The sequence below is a fragment of the Lissotriton vulgaris genome, chromosome 5 (assembly GCF_964263255.1).
Source record: "Lissotriton vulgaris chromosome 5, aLisVul1.2, whole genome shotgun sequence".
Lineage (NCBI taxonomy): Eukaryota > Metazoa > Chordata > Amphibia > Caudata > Salamandridae > Lissotriton > Lissotriton vulgaris.
This window is the reverse complement of record NC_141693.1, coordinates 816,343,128-816,354,528: the sequence shown is the minus strand read 5'-3', so window position 1 is coordinate 816,354,528 and position 11,401 is coordinate 816,343,128. Positions and strand designations below refer to the sequence as shown.

The window sequence follows — 11,401 nt, the reverse complement described above, 5'->3', positions numbered from 1 at the left end:
CACCTTTTGGACCCAATAATTGTGACAACCAGATATTGGGCCCAAATAATTCACATACCCTATTAGCTAACATAACTAAAATGGGATCTGGTTCCCCAATTCGGGGAACCAGAATTAATGCTGACTCACTGACAATATTGTCCTGGAACTTGGCAGGTCTGTGTAATAAAATGGCCTGTCCTGATTGGGTCTCCTTTATAGACAAGAATGACGTGTGCCTCTTACAGGAAACCTAGGCTAGGGAGGACCAACTACGGAGTGGTTTTGCTTCATTTTCAGTCCCGGCTAGGTGGGGGGGTAAGGGTCGCCCATCTGGGGGCCTAACTATTTGGGTGGGCTCCCACCTGGGCTGTAAAGCTAGGGCCATGAACACTTTGTCTGAGGATGTCCAATGCGTGGTCCTAGAGTTGCCAAATGCCTCAAGGCTCCCATTGGTTAAATGTTTATTCCAGACCTGTGAATATTACAAGCGAGTCTAGAACCATCGAGGAGCTTTCTTTATTTTTAAACACCATTCCTCATGGTACCTCGCTTGTGGTCGGGGGTGACTTGAATTGCCACTTCGAGCCTCTCCTGGGCTTGATGGATGGCTCAAACATGGAGGAGGATGAGCACTGGAAAATACCCCCAATAGTGGGCCCACCACCTAGGGCATGGACGCCGTTAGCCGTCCAAATTATGGCTCTAACACTTAACCATTCAATTAGGGCCTGTAATGGACGTGTAAAATCTGATATCCCCCCAAAATGTACCTTCAATAACCCTGGCCAGGAGTCACGCTTGGACTATATATTTGTTGAAAGCTGTGCCTGGGCTAAGGTTATCAACTTCAGGGTTAATACTAGAGGTGAGAGCGACCACAATGCGCTGATCTTGGAGCTCTCCTCCCCGGGCATCCCTATAGACTTCTGCATGCCCAATGATGCTCTCGATTCAAGGGCAATTCTATCTAACAATAGGCGCATTGTTAGATGGGACAAACTGGTAACACATCCCGAGCAAGTGGCCGAGCTTTATGCTTGGACTGTCCCGGTATTGGAAGCTGTTGGCGCCTTAATTTTGCAGCATTCCACATCTGACATATACCAAAAACTTGGGGACCTCCATCAGGAGCTTATTGGTACTTTAGTAGAGGCTCTTAACCCCCTGGGGCCAAAAGGGATAATGAGGGCCAATAGAGCCACATGGTACAACATTGCCTACAGAAAGGCGAAGGCAGAATTGCTTCGGGCCGTGAAGCAAAATAATATTAAGGCACTAATAAGAGCTAGGAGATTAGAATACAAGTGGCTAATCCACCATGCCTAGATCGAATGGGATAATGATAACTGGGCCAACTTAACGTCTGCTCTTAAGATAAGAGACGCTCGGAAATTCTGGTTAATTGTTAATACGGGGTTGGGCGACCCACCACCGGCAGCTGTGCCTAACATTGCTGCGAATGTGTGGGAGGACCATTTCCGCACCCTGTACGGAGGGGGCAATGGAGAACCTGAATGGGACCAAGGGGGATTGTTGCTTAATCCTATTGCCCAAATTGATGGGGCTGACTTTACTGAGGGAGAGGTCTGTGGTGTAATTTCCAAACTTGCACCCGGTAAAGCGCTGGGGTTGGACAAACTCCCAGGTGACCTCTTTAAGCATGAACCCATGGTCTGGGCCCCCTACTTAATGGTTATATTCAATGCAGTCCAGAAGGGTATGGCGGTCCCTAGTACTTGGCTGGGAGCAGAGATTGTCCATATCTTGAATAAGGGCTCTCCTCTGCTCCCTGCCAACTACAGGCCTTTCAGCCTCATTGATGTGCCGCAAAAGATCTTCGCGAGGCTGATTCTAGACCGCCTCCTGGACTGGATGGAGGAGTGTTCAATCTTGAGTCCCTACCAGGCAGGGTTTAAGAAAAATACATCCACTACGGATCAAATTTTTCGTTTGACCCTATTATTCTGGAAAACCGTTAGGATTGAGGGTGGTACACTATACACCGTTTTTGTGGACCTGCGTGCGGCCTTCGACCTGGTCCCATGGGGAAAATTATGGTCTGTGCTCCTAGAGCTGGGCATCCCTTGCCAACTTTTGAACATGATAATGCGGCTCCACAAGGAGAATTTCGCACAGGTCAGGTGTGGAAAAAATGGCGCGTTGTCATCTAGATTCCCCGTCGACAGGGGGGCGAGACAGGGTTGTTTCCTGGCACTGACCCTGTTTGTCTCTATGTCAATGGGGTAATCGCCCACATAAACGCGGTTTCAAATAGTGATGCCTCCAAGCTCGCTGGTTGCCGGGTGCCTGCGATTATGTTCGCGGATAATACCGTGCTATTGTCCAAATCCCCCATGGGTATTCAACGTGTGTTGGATGGCTTTGAGGCATTTTGTCTCAAAAGGGGACTAGAGATAAATACCCTCAAAACCAAATTTATGATTTTTAATCCCCCAGCAACTACACGCGCAAACCCGATGATAGGCACAGCTAGGTTGGAAAGGGTCCAGACCTTTGAGTACCTGGGCGTGACCTTAAATGAAACCATGACCTGGGCCCCACATCAAATTAAATACCAACTTAAGTTAGCGCAACTAGCGGGGGGCATTTTTTAATCTGTCAAACCGCTTGGCCCACCCCAAGAAATATACAAATTGCAGGCAAGGGGGGCAGTAATGTATGGTGAACTCTGGGGCTACTTGTGTAGACCCGAGATTGTTGTCATTGAAAACAAATTTATAAGACAGCTTCTGGCTTTGCCCCCTAGCACGCCTCTCTTGCCGCTGAGGCTCGACCTGGGCCTTAGACCTATAGACGAGGAATTGGGCCTCAAACCGCTAACATTCTGGCGGAGGCTTTGGACTACCCCAGAGCTCCTGACTTACAGGCAGGTGCTTCAAGAAATCCTAAGACTCCTGAATGTGGGGAAACTCCCATGGTTTAAGTATTTGAGAGATGAATTTGGGAGGATAGGACTTCCCCTACTGTGATCTGACCCGGAGACAGCCTGCATTAGGGTTCAAGGCAAGCACTTGGCAAAGTTGTATTATGAAAGCAAACTAATTGCCTCCAGACAGAATGCACAAATCGGCACCCTAGCTGGAACTTTTTTAACGATTAAAGATTCTTATCACTTTGAGCATGTTTTAGATGATATTTATCCTATTAAATGGTGTATGTCTTCTCCAAAAAATTGTCCCGGTTGTAATCATGAGCAGGAAAATGAATTGCATATATTTTTTGTCCAGCCTATCAAAATTCTAGAAGGTATTGGATTATTCCTCTATGTAAAAATCTGGGCTTTACACATTGTATGAAAGCCTACAGAATTTTTAAAACAGATCTATCTGCTGTGACTGTATTTGCTGTAGCAAAATTCTTGGCAGCCATGTGGAACAAGAGAAGGATGTTAACAAGCATTGCCTGTACGTAGATTCTTTTTTTTGCAAGCTTCTCATATCTGTTCCGTATAGTTGCATAGATGTATAGATGGATGTATTGAAATTTTAGATATGGAATGGATGAATTTATGGATACTTTTAATTAACTGTGTCTGCTAAGTATCAATAGGTTCTATGGGTAGTTGCATTTTTCTTGCTTTTGTTACATAGATTATTTGTCTAAACTGCATTGCTTCTTTTAAATGCTCAATTTTGTTAACTCTTTTAAGACAAAACTTGTTGAAATCAAGATACAATGAATGAATGAATTTACTATTTTATATTAACCGTTATAATCATCTGCTGCCTGATTTGGAAATGCCAATCTGTAAAGTTTTAAAAAGGAGTTTTTTATGATACTTTCGGTAAATGAGATTGCTTTTATGAATTTCTGAAATTCGAATAAAGATTTTATATTGAATTGAATTGAGTGATATGAGTGGATATTCAAGTCACTTGTAGAACTACACTGACCTTAGCAGGCGGTGCGGATCTGTGCAATCACACAAATTGGGTCCTTATAATCAAATGGTTATTTAAATCAGATACTCTGTGAAAAATCTCAATACATATGGATTTTGCTTTCTTCAGGTATTGTTTAAGCATGGGCGGAAAATCCGTTACACTCGCGGATTTCGCGGATTTTCGGTAAATTCGCAATCCGCGAGATCCATGAATTTCCTGCAAAATCCGCAAATTCGCACGCAGCGGATTTTTTTTTCTTGGTGATACAATTTTGCTGCGTGCGGTGTAAGTTCGCAATTGCGAACTGGTACAAAACCCTCGCGAACTGGCAGAAATCCTTGCGAACTGGCAGAAATGCTTGCGAACACAAAAAAAGCATTCAGCAGGTTCAAAAGTTCAAACTCATCATTAGTAACCATTCCCTGTAGTGCTTCCTGACAAGGGCCCCTCCAGAGTTCAGTTGCTAGTTGCAACAATTATATGACCCTGCTCTGACCCTCACAGCAGGCTCATAGAATAGCTACAAGTAGGCCACAAAGGTCCTGGAAAAAAAAAATTGCACTGCAACATAAAGCAAATTACAGATTAGGAAGCAGGTGCCAGACTGGAATTTTAAAACAGTGACACATTAATAAATCAACCCCAAATTAATTCATGTCAGTTGAAGCAGGCAGGTGTGCTTGCTTTTCCCCCCCATAATCTACAGTGATGATGAACCAGAGGGTGGTATTGATGTACCAGAGGATGGCATGGGTGAAACAGAGGGTGGCAGGGGTGAAACAGAGGGTTCTGGGAACCTGTGATGATGAACCAGACGTAGAAACAACATAATCGTGACCGTTGCGAGCCGACATGTAAGTTCGCAATTGCGAATAGGTACAAAACCCTCGCGAACTGGCAGAAATCCTTGCGAACTGGCAGAAATCCTTGCGAACACAAAAAAAGCATTCAGCAGGTTCAAAAGTTCAAACTCATCATTAGTAACCATTCCCTGTAGTGTTTCCTGACAAGGGCCCCTCCAGAGTTCAGTTGCTAGTTGCAACAATTATATGACCCTGCTCTGACCCTCACAGCAGGCTCATAGAATAGCTACAAGTAGGCACAAAGGTCCTGGAAAAAAAATTGCACTGCAACAGAAAGCAAATTACAGATAAGGAAGCAGGTGCCAGACTGGAATTTTAAAACAGTGACACATTAATAAATCAACCCCAAATTAATTCATGTCAGTTGAAGCAGGCAGGTGTGCTTGCTTTTCCCCCCCATAATCTACAGTGATGATGAACCAGAGGGTGGTATTGATGTACCAGAGGATGGCATGGGTGAAACAGAGGGTGGCAGGGGTGAAACAGAGGGTTCTGGGAACCTGTGATGATGAACCAGACGTAGAAACAACATAATCGTGACCGTTGCGAGCCGACATGTAAGTTCGCAATTGCGAATAGGTACAAAACCCTCGCGAACTGGCAGAAATCCTTGCGAACTGGCAGAAATCCTTGCGAACACAAAAAAAGCATTCAGCAGGTTCAAAAGTTCAAACTCATCATTAGTAACCATTCCCTGTAGTGTTTCCTGACAAGGGCCCCTCCAGAGTTCAGTTGCTAGTTGCAACAATTATATGACCCTGCTCTGACCCTCACAGCAGGCTCATAGAATAGCTACAAGTAGGCCACAAAGGTCCTGGAAAAAAAATTGCACTGCAACAGAAAGCAAATTACAGATAAGGAAGCAGGTGCCAGACTGGAATTTTAAAACAGTGACACATTAATAAATCAACCCCAAATTAATTCATGTCAGTTGAAGCAGGCAGGTGTGCTTGCTTTTCCCCCCCATAATCTACAGTGATGATGAACCAGAGGGTGGTATTGATGCACCAGAGTATGGCATGGGTGAAACAGAAGGTGGCAGGGGTGAAACAGAGGGTTCTGGGAACCTGTGATGATGAACCAGATGTAGAAACAACATAATCGTGACCGTTGCGAGCCGACATGTAAGTTCGAAATTGCGAACTGGTACAAAACCCTCGCGAACTGGCAGAAATCCTTGCGAAGTGGCAGAAATCCTTGCGAACACAAAAAAAGCATTCAGCAGGTTCAAAAGTTCAAACTCATCATTAGTAACCATTCCCTGTAGTGCTTCCTGACAAGGGCCCCTCCAGAGTTCAGTTGCTAGTTGCAACAATTATATGACCCTGCTCTGACCCTCACAGCAAGCTCATAGAATAGCTACAAGTAGGCCACAAAGGTCCTGGAAAAAAAATTGCACTGCAACAGAAAGCAAATTACAGATAAGGAAGCAGGTGCCAGACTGGAATTTTAAAACAGTGACACATTAATAAATCAACCCCAAATTAATTCATGTCAGTCGAAGCAGGCAGGTGTGCTTGCTTTTCCCCCCCATAATCTACAGTGATGATGAACCAGAGGGTGGCATTGATGCACCAGAGGATGGCATGGGTGAAACAGAGGGTGGCAGGGGTGAAACAGAGGGTTCAGGGAACCTGTGATGATGAACGAGACGTAGAAACAACATAATCGTGACCGTTGCGAGCCGACATGTAAGTTCGCAATTGCGAACTGGTACAAAACCCTCGCGAACTGGCAGAAATCCTTGCGAACTGGCAGAAATCCTTGCAAACACAAAAACAATCCGCAAATCCGCGAGAATTCGCGGATTTTGAGGATTGCGAGTTCGCAAATTTGCAAAATTCGCGAACGCCAGATTCGCAAAATTCGCCCATGCTTAGTATTGTTTCAAAAAGCACAATCAAGACATAACCAGTGTATGCTGACCTATCTTGATAGTGCACATTCCTTTGCACACTTTATTATGATTGTAGTAATGAAGTCCTTGTAATACATCCTAAGGCAGTCATTTGACTCAGCTACTTGGCTGAAATGCCTCAACATGACAATACGAGGATGATCCCAATTTAGTAAGCTTTAATATAAAGACTTCTGGCTAAATAAAAAAAGAGGCACAACGTTATATTCTCTTTTAATCTCTAAAATGAAAGAGCTTCTTTGCACAATGAAGGACACCTTAACACAGGTGCAATGCTCCGAAATTATAAACAAGGTATTTAAACAGTAGCTAATACAGTTCTCTTTTGAAATTTTGATGGCCTACACCATAAATGCACAATGACTGACTGGACTGAAGTTGCGTCCAAGTTTCAAATTCTTTGTTTATAGGAAACTTGGTCAGTGGACCCAATCCATCACAACGGTTTTAAAACATATCACTGTACAGCAATTCCGTCAGCTGTGGTAGACCCAAAGTGGGCTTGTGTATCTACATGTAAAACATGTTGGCTCCCTCGAATATCCCAGTGATCACTAGAGTGTTTTATCATATTATTACTCTTCAAATTACACCATTGTAAACTTTTACAACAATGCTTGTACACAGGATATTATTACAGTCCTCGATCAATTAGATTATGATCTGGAGTCAGCTTCCCCATCGATTGCTGGGATCCAATTATTTTATGGGGTGATGATTACAATATACGCCTTTGCCAACAGCTATCCATTAAGATATGTGGGATGGTGTCTCCTGATAATAGTGATATTACCCACTTCTCTCATTCAGAGAACGGGGACCTGTTAAATGATTTACTCTCTAAACACAACCTGTGTTTTTGCCATGAACTCAGCTGTACTCCTGTTACAGTCAGGAGTAACTACAATGGTAGGGAACAGAATAGCGTGATAGACTTATTATTGTTTCCTCTGCGTTATCTATGTAGGAGAGTAGGATCTGCTTACTAAGGTTACCCCCACTTTTTGCTGGTGATTCACTGTTTTTCAACTTTAGTCTGGCTGGGGCCCTGCTAACCAGGACCCCAGCCTAGCTGCTTCCTCTCTAAATTGATTGCATGTACTTTAGGTACACTTTAGATTGGTTACTAGGTTACCCTTGTGAGCCCCTAGTATATTGTACCTTAGGTATCAAAGCCATAGGTACCCCAGAGGCCTACTTGGGGCTGAAGCATGTATTATGCCACCCCTGGGAAGCCTTTCAAAATGGCACCACAGGTCTGCTACTGCAGCCTGGGTAAGGTGGTGCTTGCACCCTTTACTAAGATATAGGCTACCTATATCTACCTTTAATGACAGACACATATAAACTTATAAGACACTTCGATGACAGGCCTTGACATTCCTGAAGGCAGATTGTTTGGTTTTGTGTGAAAGGGTGCCCAAGCATGAGCTGTGTTCAATAAAGTGAGCTACCCAGTAAACCTTTGGGGGCTGGGTGAAATATGATCAAATGGGTGAGAGGGCCTCCAAAGGAGTTTGTTTTCAGTATCAACTTTGCTTATTCTGGATGAATTGAATATAGGTAAGTGAATTATCCTAAAAATAACTTAATTTAAATAAATCAAATGGCTAAAGCTGACTAGACATAACGATACTTAACATTAACACAAATGTTAACATAAAAACAAATAGACATGTGTATATGCAAAAAATAGATTTTATCAAAATTTATATTGGCAGGGAAAAATTACAATAAACCAAAATGAAACACACAGGGATACAAGACAGATGCTAAGAAAATTAATCAAAATCTCTGTAAGGCCTGTGGCAAGCTTATCCAGAAGTAAGGGATGGAGAAATTTCCTTTCGGATTAAGCAGAAGTCGACGTTTCGGTCTCTGCAGTCAACTCAATGAGACCATCATCAGGACAAAATTGAAACAAAATATTGTAACTCCCTAGTGAAAGATAGAGTAAAACAATTTCAGTACAACTAAAAAGGCCATAGTCCATTAATTCTTATTGCATTATACACACTAAACCACACAATGAGTGAACTCATTAAGCACAGAAAAACCACATTATGACAATACTTTTGCAAATTACAGGACATACATTAATACAGGACTTTAGCACAATATAAAACATGTATATTTGCAGTTCAAGTACATGCGATTCGTGACTGTATCAACATTACTGCTGCCTTCAGAAATCAATAAATGTTAAGAAATCCGACAACAATAAATGAGAAATCAGATGTTGGAAATTTTGGCGACCATAAGTAGTTCTAATATATGCAATTGATTTATATGTCAGTTTTATTTCGAATACCTGGACTCAAACGATGTTTATGATGCAAATACCAACATTTAAACTTCAGCGTTAGGAGTTTTAAAAAACCTACCCAAGGGCGAGAATCACTAGCCAGTGTCTTGGCTTTTATGGTTTTATCGGCTATCACACTGTTGGTATTAATCTGTAAAAATTAAAACAATTCTAAGTGATTTTGGAAACATGTGCAAAAATAAAACCTGCACTGTGTCCGTTTTCATGAGGAAATACCTGAAAGTCGTGACCACCGGTTGTAGTTTTAAGGAGGGTCTCAGGTAAGGTTATTCTGCACACAAAAAGAAAATAGGCGCCAGGTCCGTTAAACTAAACCTTTCTAATCGTGATATACGTTATAAGGTAGCGCTCGTTAGTACGCTTACCTTCTGAAACGTGCAAAGGGAGAAAATAATTACTCCGTGTAAATTGGGTCACATCCAAGAGATATGTGCAGCCAGACGTCTATTAATGGACGGTCTGAAAAAGCGAACGAGGGATCGGTGTTAGTTTAGAGAAAACACGGGGATTCGATCCGTTTTAAAAGTTCTAGGTCAAAGTTTTACCTGTCAAGCTACTCCGAGGTTAGATACAAAATTGTCTAACACCAAAATCATACAAATGTCTAGCACAATGCGTTTATTTTGGATGTTAATATTTGCAACTGACTTCAATCAACCTCATGTTTTAATATCTGTACATCTTGTTAAATGTCGATGCATTTAATGTAAATAGGTAACAGATGCTTTTTATTTCATTGTTGTAAAGGTTTTCTCGAATAACCTGTGTAATGTCAATATCACTTGTGTACTAGAACCAGCTCAAACTGTGACAAATCTCTAATTTACAACCACAGGAATTGTTGAAGAGTCCGTCTATTTTACTAACTATGGGATATACCCATGTCATTGTAAATGGAGCTTCGAATATCCCTTACTTGACTTTACCAGAACCGACTCAAAGATGGCGCTTTGAGAATAGACCTTTTCCGATTTCAATCAGAAACTACCTTTACCTCTTCAAGATGGCGCTCTAAAATAAGTCCTATCTTGATCTCCAAACGCCGGTTCATTTAAATAGATGCAACACACTCCGGGACTAGTTCCTCTATCGAATGACGGGAAAGATTGATGTATCTAACCTCGGAGTAGCTTGACAGGTAAAACTTTGACCTAGAACTTTTAAAACGGATCGAATCCCCGTGTTTTCTCTAAACTAACACCGATCCCTCGTTCGCTTTTTCAGACCGTCCATTAATAGACGTCTGGCTGCACATATCTCTTGGATGTGACCCAATTTACACGGAGTAATTATTTTCTCCCTTTGCACGTTTCAGAAGGTAAGCGTACTAACGAGCGCTACCTTATAACGTATATCACGATTAGAAAGGTTTAGTTTAACGGACCTGGCGCCTATTTTCTTTTTGTGTGCAGAATAACCTTACCTGAGACCCTCCTTAAAACTACAACCGGTGGTCACGACTTTCAGGTATTTCCTCATGAAAACGGACACAGTGCAGGTTTTATTTTTGCACATGTTTCCAAAATCACTTAGAATTGTTTTAATTTTTACAGATTAATACCAACAGTGTGATAGCCGATAAAACCATAAAAGCCAAGACACTGGCTAGTGATTCTCGCCCTTGGGTAGGTTTTTTAAAACTCCTAACGCTGAAGTTTAAATGTTGGTATTTGCATCATAAACATCGTTTGAGTCCAGGTATTCGAAATAAAACTGACATATAAATCAATTGCATATATTAGAACTACTTATGGTCGCCAAAATTTCCAACATCTGATTTCTCATTTATTGTTGTCGGATTTCTTAACATTTATTGATTTCTGAAGGCAGCAGTAATGTTGATACAGTCACGAATCGCATGTACTTGAACTGCAAATATACATGTTTTATATTGTGCTAAAGTCCTGTATTAATGTATGTCCTGTAATTTGCAAAAGTATTGTCATAATGTGGTTTTTCTGTGCTTAATGAGTTCACTCATTGTGTGGTTTAGTGTGTATAATGCAATAAGAATTAATGGACTATGGCCTTTTTAGTTGTACTGAAATTGTTTTACTCTATCTTTCACTAGGGAGTTACAATATTTTGTTTCAATTTTGTCCTGATGATGGTCTCATTGAGTTGACTGCAGAGACCGAAACGTCGACTTCTGCTTAATCCGAAAGGAAATTTCTCCATCCCTTACTTCTGGATAAGCTTGCCACAGGCCTTACAGAGATTTTGATTAATTTTCTTAGCATCTGTCTTGTATCCCTGTGTGTTTCATTTTGGTTTATTGTAATTTTTCCCTGCCAATATAAATTTTGATAAAATCTATTTTTTGCATATACACATGTCTATTTGTTTTTATGTTAACATTTGTGTTAATGTTAAGTATCGTTATGTCTAGTCAGCTTTAGCCATTTGA

At 41.6% G+C, this 11,401-nt stretch overlaps 2 long non-coding RNA genes across 2 annotated transcripts; one reads left to right on the top strand and one right to left on the bottom strand.

Moving 5' to 3' along the window:
- Nucleotides 1-9,071: 9,071 nt before the first annotated feature.
- On the bottom strand, nucleotides 9,072-9,420 carry LOC147711633 (uncharacterized). The gene is made up of 3 exons (XR_015295708.1): nucleotides 9,360-9,420; nucleotides 9,211-9,265; nucleotides 9,072-9,124 (listed from the first exon to the last, which is right to left on the bottom strand). It is a non-coding gene; the product is annotated as an uncharacterized LOC147711633 (long non-coding RNA).
- An 831-nt stretch (nucleotides 9,421-10,251) lies between these two features.
- On the top strand, nucleotides 10,252-10,600 carry LOC147711632 (uncharacterized). The gene is made up of 3 exons (XR_015295707.1): nucleotides 10,252-10,312; nucleotides 10,407-10,461; nucleotides 10,548-10,600. It is a non-coding gene; the product is annotated as an uncharacterized LOC147711632 (long non-coding RNA).
- Nucleotides 10,601-11,401: the final 801 nt, after the last annotated feature.